The following is a 16,302-nucleotide window of genomic DNA, read 5'->3' as shown; positions in this document are numbered from 1 at the left end:
TGGTGGCCCTAGCTTGAGAGGGTGGATCCAGTGGTTGTAGAAGTGTCTAGAAATCAGGTGGTGTTACAAAGTGGATAGCTGGCAGAAAAATAACCATTGGGAAAAGGGCTGGGTTAAGGAGCAGAGGCTGGCGGTGAAGTTAGCGGCTGCTTGATCAGCTCCCACGCTGTAATTCTTGCTCCTAGAACACTGATTTCAAATGGTGCTAGATACAAAGTGGGAAAATCTAAGCCACCATGTGAAACCAGCTTCCAGAGGAAGACAGATCTCGTGTGCAGCTGTAGGCTGAGGGAGAAAATCCTTCATCTCCACCGTACCTAGAGAAAAAGTCAGTTATTTAATTGTATTAGAAAGTAAGACAGCTGATGTTGGGTCAGTTATTTTATTAACACATGTCTTTCTGGCATCTTATGAAGAGTTGAGGCTGATGTGGGAGACATGAAGCATGTGATGAAGAAACCCACCGCTCCGTGCCTGTAGTTCTCGGGTGGAATACACTGAAGCTCGTACCAGCAAGCAGTGACCACGTCTGATGACTTTGTGGTGCAGAGTGTGATGCTGGTGGGGTGAGGAGAGGGAGATTGTGTTGTACAGGAACGCCTTTTCATGCCCCTGCAGGCAGAACCAAGCTATGACTCTCATTCTAAGGCAACCTGGTTGCGGTGTCTGACTTGTGCAGGTCCAGGAGGTGATGATTTAATCTGAAAGAGGGGTGGTTTAGATGAGGTATTGGGAAGAATGTTTTCCTGCGAGGGTGGGGAGGCCCTCGCCCAGGTTGCCCAGAGCAGGGGTGGCTGGAGGGGTTCAAGGCCAGGTTGGATGGGGCTTGGGATGACCTAATCCAGTGGGAGGTGTCCCTGCCCATGGGAACTGGATGGGCTTTAAGGTTCCTTTTGACCCAAACCATTCCATGATTGGAATGGAATGAGTGCAGCAGAAGTGATGTTGGGAGCTTTTCTTATTGATGTCCTGTTTTTTTTTCGACTCTTTGTATTAGTCTGGTAACCAGATCCCAGAATCTGCTTCTGTGCCTGTGTCCTAATGCACCCACCCACAGGCAGGAGAGGAAAAGCTCAGAGAAAAAGAGCATGTCCTTCCAAGAACGAGGTCTGGAGGAAAGGGAAAGAACTGTACCAGATTACTGCGTCTGGATATTTACTGTAGTTTCTAAATCCATTATCTGGGGCAACAGGGTGAAAGACAAGTGGAAAGCAGGTTCCCTCCCCAGTGTCTGTCTCGCTGGCACAGTTATTTATGAGGCTCCCTGTATTATCAGCATGAGATTTACTACTGAAAAGCTGGACCAGGAGTTCTGCTGCCAAGAGGTCAGTGCAGCACAGTGACGGTACTACAGCAGTGTCGTTCAGAAACAGGCATAAAGGGAGGGTCGCTTTGTTTTTTCTCTTGTCTCAGTGGTAAGCATGGGCCTTAGCAGTGAAGAGAAATCTTTATTAGGGTTTTTTAAAGACAGTTGGTGGAAAAGTCACTTACGTTTTTGCTGCTGAAAGAGCTTCTCTAGAGGTATGGGACTTAGAGCCTGAAACCCCTCTGCGTACCTTCTCCAAAGGAGGCTGACCTTGCTGGAAATGCCACGCAGCAGGTAAAGACCAATGGTTCATTGATTATTGAGAGTTCGATAAACCCAGGTTTCCCTTCAGCATCATTAAGATGCTGCTGCACCTCCTCCAGGCCACCTGAAGGTGGTCCTGTTGCCTTCACGAGCTCCCTCTGAGCAGCCAGGAGGTGTCAGTCCTTCCTGCCAGACTGCGGGATACATCTGGGACGTCTATGCTGTTCTTCCCAAACCTAACGGCAAGCTGGGACAGGCAGCATGTGGAGGGGAGGAGGGAAAAGAGAGCAGTTCGAGATGCTGTGATACACAGCCTTCAACTATTGACATGCATACATGCAGAAACCTAAACCAGTGCTTGTCTGGAGTCTTTGCTGCGTGTGTGCTGAGCACGTACGTATGGACACACACTGAGTGTATGGAGACCAGCAGGTGCTATTGGCTAGAGCCGACTTTGTCAAAGCATTAAGGAGTTGTCCATAAATAATGGCAGCAAAAGTACAATGTTATCATTCTTGGTTTTCCCTCCTGTTTCAGACATGTTTTAGGGTAGCAATGCTGCCCTGTAGCTTCCTTCAGAGGAACATAGAATCATGGAGTGGTTTGGGTTGAAAGGGACCTCAAAGCCCTCCAGTCCCACCCCCTACCATATACAGGGACACCTCCCGCTGGATCAGGGGCTCTAAGCCCCATCCACCCTGGCCTTATGGTTGGACTTGATGATCCTGTGGGTCTTTTCCAACCTCGTGATTCTGTGATTCTGTTGCCTGGAACCTCTCCAGGGATGGGGCAGCCACCACTGCTCTGGACAGCCTGGGCCAGGGCCTCCTCACCCTCAAAGCAAAACATTTCTTCCCAATATTTCATCTCAGTCTCCTCTTTCAGCTGAAAACCGTTCCCTCTTATCCTGTCCCTGCATTCCCAGATCAAGAGCCCCTCCCCAGCTTTCCTGGAGCCCCTTTCAGCACTGGAAGCTGCTCTAAGGTCTCATTGGAGCTTTCTCCAGGCTGAACAACCCCAACTCTCTCAGCCTGTCCTTGCGAGGGAGGTGCTCCAGCCCTCGGATCATCTCTGTGGCCTCCTCTGGACTTGCTCCAAGAAATCCATGTCCTTCCTGTGCCTTCTACACAAGATAAAGGCAAAGAGGGAAGAAAAATCCCTTCCTCTCCCATGACAGGGAACTTCCTCCCTCAGCTAAGACCTTTAATCCAGTCTGCAGGAGCAAGGCAAGCCTGGATATCACAGGCCTGATTTTTCACAAGCTGCGAGTTCTGTATTAAGGCCCTTCTGCAGCTCCCACAGTAAGCAAAACAGATCTCTGCATCATACATTTCATCTTCCATTTTTAAATCCTGGAGTGAAACTCCCGGTTCATCAGACCCTGGGTGTCCACTGGAAAAAAACATTTCTGTTTTACATGCCGAGCTTGATGGATCCTCCTTGGAGTGAAGGAATGAGTCAGAGCAGGGCCAGGTGCGGGCCAGAGGGGTGTGACAGCGCAAGTGGTGACCTGCAAGGGGAACCGAGATGAAGGAACTTCTAAGGTTTCCAGAAAGCTTTCTCAGCCTGGGGGGAGCATGAAACTCCATCTGTTTGTTGTGCAGCTCTGTTACGGCGTGGTGGTGCGTGGGTCAGGTATGGACAAATGTGCCCTGACTTGCAGTCCGAGCTGATTGTGGGCGTGCGGCGCTTTGTGTCAGCAGCGGCGCTGACCGAGGCTGGGTGAGGGCAAGGAGGAGGATGCTTTGCTGATGCTTGTGGCTGGAAGATGGCTCTAGGAATGCTGGGTTTTTGCTATTGAGCTGACAGCGTGTGCTCAAAGCCGAGAAAGCGAGCTGCATCCTGGGCTGCATGGCCAGCAGGGTGAGGGAGGGGATTCTGCCCCTTTACTCCACTCTTGTGAGACCCCACCAGGAGTCCTGTGTCCAGTTCTAGGTTCCCCAACATAACAAAGGTATGGAAGTTTTAGAATGGGTCCAGAGGAGACCACGGAGATGATCTGAGGGCTGGAGCATCTCTGCTAGGAGGCCAAGCTGAGAGAGATGATGTTCTTCAGCCTGGAGAAGACAGGGCTGCGGGGAGACCTTAAGGTAGTTTCCAGTACTGAAAGGGGCTCCAAGAAAGCTGGGGAATGACTTTTTTACAAGGGCATGGAGTTATAGGATGAGGGGGAAAGGCTTTAAACTGGAAGGGAGAAGATTTAGATTAGACATTAGGAAGAAATTCCTCATGATGAGGGTGGGGAGGCCCTGGCCCAGGTTGCCCAGAGCAGGGGTGGCTGCCCCATCCCTGGAGGGGTTCAAGGCCAGGTTGGATGGGGCTTGGAGCCCCTGATCCAGTGGGAGGTGTCCCTGCCCAGGGCAGGGAATTGGAACTGGATGGGCTTTGAGGTTCCGTGGTTCTATAGTTCTGTGCTAGTGTTACTGAGGGCAGGAAAACCATGAACTTCCTGCAAGAGTTTAAAGCCTAATGGGGATTTCTTTTTCCCTTGCTTAGGACCAGAGTCAAAATTCCAGATCCTGTTCCTGAGTTAAATGTGGGCTATTCCTTTAGTCCTACAATTACAATATAAATAGTGAAGTTAAAAGCCAAGTACTCCAGCTTTTAAGCCCTTATGCTGTCTGCCCTCCCTTCCCAAACACAAGCCGAACACTGGACTGCAGTGTCCTGCAGGGAAGAAGCTTTTGTCCCATTTATTTATTATTATTGTTCTCTTTGAGCAACATGACAGCCAGGCCTGCTTGACATCCGAGTCACTAATACGAATTCCTATTACAGGAAACCTGTCAGAGCACTCACAAGCACTTATGTGTGCTCAGCTGTCAAAAACACTGCCTCTCATTCTAACGTGGTTGTTAAAATGATCCAGTTGTTCACAGGTAAGGGGAAGGCCAGGTTTTTGTTCATTTAACATCAGGAGAAGCAGCTTCTCCAGATACTTTGGGGCAGGCCAGGTGATAGGTAGTGTCTGCAGCAGCTGGGATTTGGCTCGTGAGGTCTGAGAGGAGCATCCTGGCCTTTTCTCTGTGCAGGGTGCCTCCCTGGGGGCTCACGTGTGTGGTTAACTCATGCTGCTCGGAGTGAGATAGAGCTTATTCCCAACATGGTTCTAGTGCCAACCAGGATTCTCTTAAACAACGCTGAGCCACGGTCTGGCAGTCAGTGTTGGCAAACAAGTCGTTGGGATGCTGCAAACCTCCTTTTGAGGGCAAGATCGTTCCACACCAACACTGACCCTGACACACTGGGTGATGCGATGGGCCCTGCCAGCCTTCATTTTATGGGTCTGCCATACGGATCCACTTTTTCTGTGGTGCTTGGGTCTGACAAAGGAGGCTAAAAAATGCGCAAGAGACCTTTAATTTGCAGATTACAGTTCTTCTGGAGAAACTTGGTGATGGTTCATAACTAAAATTATTAGGATTTATTCACAAGACCTATTTTTTTTAGTCCCAGAGCTTTGTTTCAGACCGTTATGTAAAATCTAATAGTTATTTGCTGTTTGCTCCTGCTTGCCCCAAAGCTGTTCTGAATTGAAGGGAGCGATGTACGCATGGTGACCATCCTAGGAGTGCTTAGGTAGCAGGGCTACAATTTTTAATCCCCTCTACTCATCTGAAATTGCTCTGCCTTGCCCGGAGTGAGATAGTTTTCCTCCCCTCTTTGCTTTTATGAGAGGTCCTACGCTAAACCCCAGCCTGTTTGGAGGGCATGGGACCTACTGAACCACAGGATCCTATGAAGGGTTCCAGATTACACAGGGTACGGTGAAGTGAGACTGGGCAAAGTCACACAGGAGAAGAAAAGTGTTGCACTTCCACAGCCTGTGGGAGAGCAGCAGGAAGGTCCAGCAATGAAAGCTCATCGAATACAGCCACGCGCGGCTTCACTGAACAGCACGTTACAAAACTAGCTACAAAAAATTACCCACCAAAGTAGCTGAAACCAGAAGAGTCATTTTCTGCTCCTAAATTCTCTGCCTAAGAGTCACCTTAGAATATCAAGTATCGATTGCAGGTCTTGAAGGCAGTCACAGAGAGATCAGTGTTGTGATTTCTAAAGTCAGCTCAGGAACGTGGCGTTCCCCCAGTGTTGCTGTTCCAGCTCCTTCAGGCAATGTCAAGGGAACTCCTGTTTTCTTTGTGTTGTTCGAGAGACAAAAGAATGCCCCGTGCCAGTGAAGAGCATAAGGAAACAAATACTGCCAGACGTTCACTGAAGTATAACCTGCCCTCAAACTGGCCATTAAAAACCTGCTTTCAGTACCCAGTTGTGCCTGAACATTCTTCTGTAGTAGAGGAGCTCGGCAAAGAAGGTAGAGAAAAGCATTTCCCAAACTCTTGCCTGACTCCCCTGAGCGTGTGAGCTATTTGGTTTGTAGCCGTTCCTAGGATTTCCATCATTTTGTTCATCACTGAACCTTTACTGTATGTCTGAGCCAGTCTCGGTATTTAAGAAGTGTTTGAATTCTGTCTCCCAACACCAAACCAGTGGCTGCTGCCGGACACCGGCCGTGCACCGTTTTGCATTGGATAAAGAGTGTTTGTGTGGGGAGCTGAAGAGATGCACTTAACTCAGAAATAGCTCTCTTCCTTGGAAAGCTTAAGGTCTGAATCACACTGTGTTGGCTCAGTTTTTAGCAGACAAGCTATCACATATGCCTCCCTGTAGGCGAAGAGTCGTCACTGGCATCAGGATTAGCAGCCACGTTCTTTTCCCTTTGAAAACTAGAGAATAGTGACACTGCAGGCTGAGTTTAAGCTCGGTCGGGGCTGGATGCTCCCTGGGGCTGGAGGCTTGGGGCAGCAGGCTATCAAAACCCAGAGGCAGGCTATCAAAATGTGGTGTGGTAGGGTAGCAAAATGGGTAGATAGGCTAGCAGGAAGGATCACTTGCGTCTGTGCTCGGCCTGCACTGGTCCCTGTGTCCCTCTCTGTTTGAAAGGAGGCGAATGATGTGTCCCCAAATTGAACTTTGCCCTTGGGGACCAAATAAGTTATTTTTGCTCAAGACCCTTGAGGCGTTAACCACTCCGCTGCTGCCTGTGAAGCTGAGAAGAGCCAGCTCTAACATATCCATGGCTGATGTTGCCCCGAGTCAACTGAAAATATGGATGACATGGACAAGTAGGAACACTGGAGAGAAAAGTGGTAACCTGGGAGAGGACAAGACAGCTGCTGAGCAGAGGTACCTGACACTGAAAGCAGACGAGAGACAACAGGAGCTCGACAGACACCGGTGAGCTTGGAGCAGCCTGCAGAGTCCATCTGATAAAGACTATGGGAACAGAAATGCAAATACGTGCTGACTCCTTGGGGTTTTTTTGCCTGGAACACAGCGTAAGTGGATGCCTAGACCTTAAATACACAGTACTCCTGATTCCTAGCAGTCCTAAGGAAGCCTTGGGGGAAAGGGGGGCAAGGGAACTAATGCAAAGTTCTTGTAGTTAGCTCAAGAAACAAATTACTGGTATTGATATTAAAATGCTTTGGAAATGCAGGATTTTTGGGATCTACAGTTTAGGACACAGTTGCCCAGTACGGCAGTAGCATTAAATTTCCAGCCTTGCCTCCAGGTTCAGGACTCGAGCAGTGCCACGGTTGCTAGAAATGTGGCTCGGGAGTTCCTGAACTAACTCGTGGCTGACAATGAGTCAGGGGAATGACCTTGCAGCAGGCAGTTCACGGTACCTCTCGGAGCTGTGCCAGTATAAACGGCCCTGGCATCTCTGAACGCTGTCGGAACCATTTTGTGCGATTCCTGCGTTGGCCATTTCTGCTGCTGCCTTTGCACCAAAACTTTGGGCTGGGTGAGAATGGAATAATCCCTTCTTATTCCATAACAAGGATATCTTTGCAACCTAGACTCTGGACTATGTAAATCTCTATACAGATATATAGAGGAAGTGGGCAACACATCGCTTGCCTGCATCTCTGTCCGTTAGAATCAGCGATACAGATACTTAAAAAACCTAAATCTTGCCCTTTTCCCCCAGTCACATCCATATTAAATTGTAAGAAAACACCATAAACAGTTTTTAGCAAAAATACATGACAGCAATGCATTTTCTGGGTAGGTCTGAAATGATTTATAAGAGGAGTGAGGGTAGAATCCTTGGCATTGGGACATCTTAATGAATTTTCCCTAATAAGAAAAGAAAAACATTTGCTTGTCGACTTTAAGCTGCTCACAGCATCGGTAAAGCTCCTGACAGAGAGCCCAACGCTATATTTGTAAGACATGGAAATTAACAGCAGCAGCCAGGCTGAGTCTACTCTGCGAGCAACAAAATGGCCAGGGGTGCTGTCGTGTTCGTTCGGATTCCTTCTCTTTTTGGAGGTGGCAAAACAAAGGGGGGATGCCACTACCCCTGCCGCTTCAGGTACGGTTGTGAACTTTTAACATCGATATTCAATTAATTGTTTCTAACCATATTCGAGCTTGTGTCCTCCTCAGCTCAACTCCGTACAGCACAGCCAGGAACCAACAGCAAAATCGGACTGCGTCACAGATGTAACATGACCATCGGCAAAACAAGTGCAGGAAGAGATCATGGCTGTCTCGTCAGTCAGAGAGCCTCCCTTCGATATCAGACAACAGCAAGATGCTTCTAAATTTCTGTCTGTGAGTATTTGCAATCCTTAACTTCCTTTACCAAATTTTGCAGCCCCTTGAACACTCAAAACGCACAAGAAAATGGCGTGTGTTTTGCCAACAGACTCAACACTGATATTAACGAGCGCTGCGTCAAAATGCCGCACTAAGGCCGAGAGATTTAATAAACCTGACTTTACCAAACCGAAACACAGAGAAATGAATCAGCTTCCACAATGTCACGCACACACAAGTGTCAGAGGGAGGAAGAAATCACAGCTTTCCCCAGTCCTTTTGTGGCAATAGGCAGAAATCCTTTGCGGAACAGTTAGCCCTGTACAAGGAACACGCAGTAACAATACCCGCCCTATGCGCAAAATCACTGCCGTCCTACAGAAATATGCCGCGTCCCCTTCTTAGCCTTGATTCTTGCCCGTCCCACAGATTTACCTGCTGACAGTAACCTCAATTCCTGAGTAATGAGATTTACAGCTGAAGTTTAACATTGAAATAACTCTGCCTCCTCACCCTTCCTGCGTTTAGATGCAATTCAACCATCGGTATGGCAAAAAGATGGTAGCAAAAGGAATAAAACCAAATGCATCCCTACGCTCAACACAGAGACTCAAAAAATACGCATACACCCGAGCAAGCAGATTGGGTGCCGGTTGCACCCCATCTTGAAACGATGAGAAATGCCATTGAGAAGCATTGGCTTCGCGAATTATCGGGGTCCTCCGCCCCACGATTTAGCAGGGGAAAATCGCAAAGGGTTGTCCGTTCAGACAGCACCCGGTAAAACAGACTCAACCCACCCGTCTTCCGTGCAACCGAGCATCGTTCGTGGTCCTGGTTGTACAGAATTCCCTCCGTGGCTGCCTCGTGCTGTTGCTATATGTGTGTGTATTTATGCCTGTCCTTCTTGCTGCAGGGACCACCGTTGTTGCTGCTATTCCTGTTGTTCCCCTGCTCTGCGGAACTGGCGCTGCAGGAGGCAAGGATGCTCCAAGGGAGCCAGCTCCAGCCAGCGAAGGCTCAGTGAGTCAGGAGGGGTTGTGACGACTGCAGTGAGAGTCTGAAATTCCCTATGGAATCTGGCAGAAAGGGAGGGGAGGCAACAAAGGTGGAGATGGGAAGGGGGGAAAAAAAGTGGGGAGTGGCACCTACTGCATGTTTTCTTCCTTCCCTCCCTGTTGGTACCACCGCACTGCCGATGGAAACGGCATCCTCCCCTCTACGGCACTGCGCAAAGGGATGGAATCGGGGCTAAAGCCGCAGCGCGTATGGCCTTTGTAACCAAAATGCGGTTGGGGTGGGTGTGTAAATTCAGCCCTTCTCTCTCCCTCTCTGTCTCAGGCTGCTGTTCAGAGGACAGGCTGCAGCCGAATCGATGGAGGCGGCGGGTGCCGTATGTCTGAGCCGGTTCTGAACCCAGCGGTTGTTGCTAAACAACCGGACCTGACGCCCGAGATGTCGGCGAGTGAGTAATACAGATTAAATTCCTCTGCTACTGTATCCTTAAACTTTTTTAAACCTCGAGATGATGAAAGGCTATGGAATAATGTTCCCTGCCGTATGAGAAAGCAAAGTTACCACTCGACTGCATAATCGGGAGACTTCCTCGGCCAGAAGGACCAAGCTCAAAGCTGGTTGTGTCCTCAGCACTTCCAGGCAGAGCTGCCATCTTCATTGCTGGTCGCTTTAAGAAGAGAGGTGAAAAAATAGTATAGTAAATGGTTAAGAGAGAAAAGCGTTCTCCCCTTTATTTGCTCATCCTCTCTCTGCAGCTGCTCTCTGCCCTCAGTCTCCCGTCTCTGGTCCCTCCCAATCCTCTTGCAATCCCTGCTTTCTAACGCTGCTCTTTCTTTTGCAAACCCTTACAGACCTGTCTCTTAGGGCTCTCTTCAGCTCTCCCTGACGTTACCGAGCTTGTGGCAAGCTCACCCTTAGGCAAACAAATGCTGAGTTTGGGCAAGAGTGTTTTTCACTTCTTTAGTGATTCCCACGACAGAATTTCCAGGTGCAATCCCTGCCCTAAGCAGTTGCCAGCGTTGCAAATGCTTAACCACCTTATAAGGGAGCAGGAAGAAAGCAAACACCGGGGAGAAAAGCCCCAACCCCTCGTAGTTTCCCAGTCCCTGTGGTTTGCAACGCTGACACGTCATCCTCGCAACTGCACGGCGAAGCGAAACCTCCGCGGCACCCACGGCTGCGGGGTTAACCGCTGCGCTCCTGCCTGGTGCTCCTTGCCAGGGTCACCCCAGGGGGTTGGAGTGGACAGGGGCTGGATGGGGAATGGACAGGGAGCAAGCAGGGAGCGGGTGGAGAGCTGCCGGCACTTTGAAGCAAGTGAAATCAACGTTGAGATTTGACACCCAGTCCTGGACCAATCCGAGAGGGCTTTTCACCTGCCATCCCTCCCTCCGCCAATCGCAGGGCGCCTTTGGGCTCAGAGCCCTCCCCGGCCAATGGGGAGCCGGCTCTGCCACTTAGTTAATGATGCAGCAGTACAGGGAAGACTATCACATGTGAGCTGGAAGGCTGCCAACATGGAGACACGGAGAGAGCAAGGTAAACAACTTCCCAACGCCAAAATGATGACATTTAATCCCTAAATGCTAGCTTCCCGTCTCGACTCATCCTTAACCCCTTTCAGCTGGGGTGGAAGCGGCTGGCAGGCACCGGCTACCTGTCCCCCAGTGCTTTTAAAAACTGGCCGACGTGCCCTGCAATGATCACTGCGTCACCGTTTCCCACTTTCCGAACTACGCAGTCACAAAGCTCCGAGCTCTGAAACGCAGCGCGCCTGTTAACCCCTCCACCGAGCCCTCGCCAACATGCCAGCCTTCCGAGAGACGGGGAGGGGGGGACCAAAAGCCCAAACAAACCCCCAAAACAGCAGTCTGCAAAGTTGTCATCTCTCCCCCACGACTACTACCCTCCTCTGCAGTACAGCAATGCCGGCAGGAGTGACATTAGTACAACCTGTGCTCTCGTTCCATTGAGAAAACAGCTCTGACGCAGAACAGAGCAATCGTACCCAGCCAAAATAATAATACAGGCACTTGGGGATCCGAGCTTAGGGACGCCGGGGGAAAGGGGCGCCCTGCAAGCAATTAAAATACGTAGATGCAGCCCAAGCCCCATCCTGATCAGAGGGTACGTACGTGGGAAAGACGAACCGGACCGAAGAGCTCTGCCCGTGCACCATCTGCGCAGTCCTCAGCCCTCCGCTCGCTGTGGAGCGCCGCAGAATAGAAGGTTCCAGAATTTTCCTTTCCGTTAACCCTTTCGGTGTCTGCCCACTCTCCCTCCCCGCGGGATTAAGCGTGCCGGGTCTCCAGCATCGTCAATGGGCGAAGCCTCCTACGCCAACCGAGCCCAAATACGATCTTTAAATGACACTGGATGGTGGCAGGAGCCCAGTCCCTGATGTTGGTGTTACTTCTCTTTCCGGAGCCCTCTCTGCCTCTCTGGCTGCCTCTCTCCCTCTTGCTGCAGCAGCAGGGCTGTTGCTGGTAGACCTATCGACGGAGCTGGCTCTCTCGCTCTCTCGCTGAGCTCTGTGACGCAGCTCTAAATTCTCCAGCCTGCTCCCTGTGTTATAAGAGCGGAACTGCAGCTTTCCAGGGAGCCCGTGCCAGCGGTGCCAGGGCCAGGCAGACTGAGGGGAACGGCACTCCTGGACTCTGCACCTTTTTTTGGTAATTATTATGTTCCCCACCTCTGTTTCTGCGCTTCCTCTGGAGCTTTCAGCCTCGCATCTCCTCTGCTTCTGAGTCATGCTTACTAGGTTAACTCTTTTAGGATTGGTAGTCAGCAATACAAATCTCGAACGAGCGCAGCTGAAACCACAGCCAACTTTGTGGTGGTTTGTGCTTTAAAAAAAACCAAAGCAAATCTTCTTGGCTCTAAAAAACAAAAACACACACTCACACACATGTTCTAGTAGAGAGTTAGTGTTTTTTTATTAACTGTTTCGGTGACAGGAACCACTACGTGACTTCCTAAAGTCAGATATTTCAGGCCTGCGTCTTGCAACTACTCAGCAGGCAGTTACCCTGAAGCACAAGACGACTGAAAAGGAACTGATCCCGTGCACAAACACGGATCTGCTGGGCGTAAAACCACGAGGTTACTGCTGGACCCCCCAGCCCCTGCTGTGCTGGCCGCAAGACGCTGACGTGAGCGTGGTTCAGCCACGGGGCAGATGCGTCGGGTAAGATAAAGTACGGACAGGGCTGCAAAGCTCTAGGCTCTTCTTGATCTGAACAGTATTAATAAGTGTTATCACACGCACAGATTCAAAATGCTCAGCGTAGGCAGGGGAACTAATAGCTGCGTTCCTGGAATCGCCAGAATCCAATCATCTCTGTTAAACAAAGTCTGCACACAGCTCTGTGGTTCAGTACGGCAGGCAAGCAGAGTGACCGCTCTCTCCTTGCCCCCAGAGCCTCCCTCGCGTAAGCTAGGTGCTTTCTGTCCCCCTGGGCACCAGGCAGGGAAGCGATGCTCTTCTGTCTCGTAGCCTCAAACCCGACAAGCGTAGAGGAGATCAGTGGTAGGTACAACATCTGGGCATCAAAGGGAAGTGTATGGAAAGCCAGCACTGTATGAGGGAGTTCATGCCTCAGTCTGCACATACAAAAGAGCAAGCGAGCCAGCAGTCCATTTGAAAACCAGAATCAAGAGAGAGATCACTACTGCAAAGCTACAGCTGCCATTTTAATTCCAGACTTCAGAGCCGGCTGTGAGCTTTGGGTTTTTTCACTACAACCAAAGCTGAACTAACCACTATTTTTTCTCTTTGCAGTGTCTGAAGAGCCTGAGCTATTTTGGGATTTGTCTGTACTACACTGAAAATGACACCTGTTACGCACAGACACAAATGAGAAGAAGCGCAAGCTCCTGCTTTCTCAGATACGATTCTGCAAGAAGAGATCCTGTGAGGCAGGGACGTGGGAGAGCAGCACAGGCTCGGCGCGGGGCGAAGGGGATGGCTCTTGTGAATCATAGTAACACAGAATGGTTTGAGTTGGAAGGGACCTCACAGCCCACCCAGTCCCACCCCCTGCCCTGGGCAGGGACACCTCCCACTGGATCAGGGGCTCCAAGCCCCATCCAACCTGGCCTTGAACCCCTCCAGGGATGGGGCAGCCACCACTGCTCTGGGCAGCCTGGGCCAGGGCCTCCTCACTCTCACAGCAAAACACTTTTCCCTAAGATGTCATCTCAATCTCTCCTCTTTCAGCTTCAAACCATTCCCCCTTGTCCTGTCCCTGCAATCCCTGTCAAACAGCCCAACACCAGTACAAAAAACTGTAACGGGTCTGCTGATGCAAGGGGGAATCAAGCCTCCATGTGACCAGCAGTAGTGCTCGATCAACAAAATGCCACAAGACGTGGTTTCTTATGCAACCAAACCCCTGGGACTTCAAACCTTACATAGACTCTCTGGGCAAAGCTGCAAGCATTAACTACTTCAGTTAATGACGGTAAGATTGTAAGAACGCTACGGCTACTTAAATGAGTCACCCAGCAGTGCTGCTTGCTAAAGTAGGCCAGTGCTTTATGTGCTGTGAAGCTGTGCTGGTTTCAGTTACCCCTCGGTTCTCTCCGAAGCTCCCGTGTGCAGGGTCAGAGTGGATTTCCCACGTTCCCCGTTCTTCCCTTTGCTGTGTGAGCGGTTTCCAGCACAGCAGCGCTGTGCCGGTGGGACAGAGGCCGTCTCGCTTGACCCGCGAGACCTGGCAAAGCTTTGCATGTGATTGCATACAGCGCTGGAGCGAGGTTGTCCAGAGAAGGGCTGGTTGCTCCGTCCCTGGAGGTGTCAGGTGAGTCTTTGAGCACCTTGATCCAGTGGGAGGTGTCCCTGCCCAATGGCAGGGGTAGAACTGGATGGATTTTGATGTCCCTTCCAACCCAAACCGTTCCATGTTTCTAAACCACTTGGAAATGGGACCATTGACTGGTGCTTTTAGCCCAAAGACTGACAAAATTGCTGTGAGCTTATTAAGAAAGTAAAATGGAGCTTTGATTTATATCAAATTATATATTTTATAATTATATATTTTTGGTTGCTTTCAGGGGAAAGACAGTATTTATTTTATGCTTTGCTTTCATTTGAAAATCATCAGCTGTGGAACATTTCTATCTTTCCCTGCCTGTAAGTGTTTACTTTTTGGTGGCACTCAGGCTCCCAAGAAGACTCCAAGCTGCGCTGCCTGGGGAAACCCTCCATCTCCTAACTCAGAAAACAAGGCACAACGGAAAGCGTCAGCACTCAGAACTGAACCATGAGGCCCTAAAAAAATAAAGTCATGCTGTCTGTCAGGATTTAGCATTTTCTGTGCGCTGAAGTATGGAAATAGAGACCATGATTCCATGGCAGAAATGCTTTTCTGTTGAAGTGGAAGCTGTGCATGTCCTTTTTTAATGGCATTTTTGGCCCCCTTTCTTGTTTCTCTGAACTCTTTAAAAGCAGGAGGCAGAGCTTTGGTTTTGTAAGAACTGACTATGAGGAAACAAAGCCTTGGGATAGAAAGCAAGCTTGGTAAATGGAAATAATCCACGGCCGTGGTTGGAGGCAGGGGAGATCGGTCTCACCGTGCAAAGGAAGTGTAAGTATCCGTGCCAAAGTGAGGGGTGACCTGGTGGCTGATTACAGCTGTGCCGGGGGGGCTTATGGGGTTGATTTAAACAAAACCAGTTCTGATAACGCTGGGCAATGTAGCAAGGTATCAGGGCTTACACCTGGAACAGCGACTTTAATAGCAGTAACATACGAACCCTGATGTTACAAAACCCCAACCCTCATGCATATCATTAATACTATTGTGGGTGATAAAATAACCTCAGCCGTCCACGGAGGAAGGTCCTTGGTCTTTTTAGTGCCGACCGAATCCCTCGTGGTGCTGCCCACGCTTCCTGCTGGCGAAGCCTTGGCTCGGGCTGCGGCTTAAATGCCATCGGCCGCACCTTCCTCCAACTGCAGGAAGCTGCGATTGTTAAAATCGGGGCACGTTCCCGTTCTAACGACAAGGTTGGGATCAAATAATCCAAAAGGCGCCGACAATGCCAAACAAATTCCTTCCCGAGCCGTAGCGAGTCCGTGCGGCTGTAAATCTATAACCCCCTGACCTCCGTATCCGTGTAAATGGGATGCTCATCACCTCTGGGAGCGGCTGGTGGTAACGGAAGGAGCGAGGACTCGGGCAAAGGCGGACAGGGGAGTGGAAAAATTAACACTTAGCACCGTGTTCTTCTGTTTAACAACCAAAAAGCCCTGGGAGCTGTTTTAAAATGCAAAATAGTCCATTCTTCAGATACTTCTTCAGCGCTGCCTCTTCCTCGCAGCCTCAGCGAAAGGAGGTTTTCCAACAAGAAGCTGTTTCAGCACGGAATTCCCAGCCGGCTCCATTCAAGGAACAGCAGCAAAACAGAGCAGCCCGCTTGGCAGGGCCGTTTCCCCCATCCCTCTCCTGGTTGATTTGTAAAGTGTTCTTTTTTTTCTGCAAGTTGTGATAGAAAATCATCCTTAAATAAAAATCTTACTGAACTCTTTCTGATATTGGCTGCAAATAAAGGAGTGAATTTAATTCTTCCAGAGGGAAACTGTTAAGTTTTATTGTTTGCTTATTTAAAATCAATAGAATTTTGCACATGAGGAGGCTGAATTAAATGAAAGTGAAGTAATTTAACCCACGTTGTTTATGGAATCGGGGTCAAAGCTGATCGAGGAGTTCCGTGCTCCCAGATTTTACTCGGGTTGTGCCTCTTGCTTAATTATAATAATTACTGCCCAGAAGGCTGCCTCAGTTAGTGAGAGGGAACCGTCGTCTGCAGTGGGAACTATCAGACCAGCGTGGCTTTTGGAGGAAAGGGGCAGGAAATTATTTCAAGCAGGTACTTTATTTCATTTTTCCAAAGAAAAGCAGAAATCACACCTAGAAATCTTCCTTTTCACATCAACATAGGCAGCAGCAGACAGTTTGTGATGTGACAGTGCTGTCCTGACGGCCACCGGGATGCACGGATTCCCAGGAAACAGGAGATTTTCAATTCTGAAATGGGATTATTTGCTAACACAGCTACTGGAGCCCGTGCAGGGATGTTCTACCAGGTGCCACCACCTGGTT

The 16,302-nt window shown here is 49.7% G+C and overlaps 2 long non-coding RNA genes across 5 annotated transcripts; one reads left to right on the top strand and one right to left on the bottom strand.

The window, feature by feature from the left end:
* Positions 1–338: 338 nt before the first annotated feature.
* On the bottom strand, positions 339–11,725 carry LOC138730732 (uncharacterized). The gene is made up of 3 exons (XR_011339083.1): positions 11,332–11,725; positions 9,758–9,863; positions 339–701 (listed from the first exon to the last, which is right to left on the bottom strand). It is a non-coding gene; the product is annotated as an uncharacterized lncRNA (long non-coding RNA).
* Positions 6,923–16,080, top strand: LOC138730731 (uncharacterized). Of its 4 annotated transcripts, XR_011339080.1 has the most exons (6): positions 6,924–8,194; positions 9,096–9,202; positions 9,521–9,644; positions 12,154–13,659; positions 14,252–14,784; positions 15,521–16,080. It is a non-coding gene; the product is annotated as an uncharacterized lncRNA (long non-coding RNA). The 4 variants fall into 4 exon arrangements; XR_011339081.1 differs by lacking the exon at positions 15,521–16,080 and having other exon boundaries at positions 6,923–8,194; positions 12,978–13,659; XR_011339079.1 differs by lacking the exon at positions 15,521–16,080 and having other exon boundaries at positions 6,923–8,194.
* Positions 16,081–16,302: the final 222 nt, after the last annotated feature.

Source organism: Phaenicophaeus curvirostris, chromosome 24 (assembly GCF_032191515.1).
Source record: "Phaenicophaeus curvirostris isolate KB17595 chromosome 24, BPBGC_Pcur_1.0, whole genome shotgun sequence".
Classification (NCBI taxonomy): domain Eukaryota; kingdom Metazoa; phylum Chordata; class Aves; order Cuculiformes; family Cuculidae; genus Phaenicophaeus; species Phaenicophaeus curvirostris.
The sequence above is the reverse complement of the archived record's forward strand: the minus strand, read 5'-3'. Positions and strand labels throughout refer to the sequence as shown.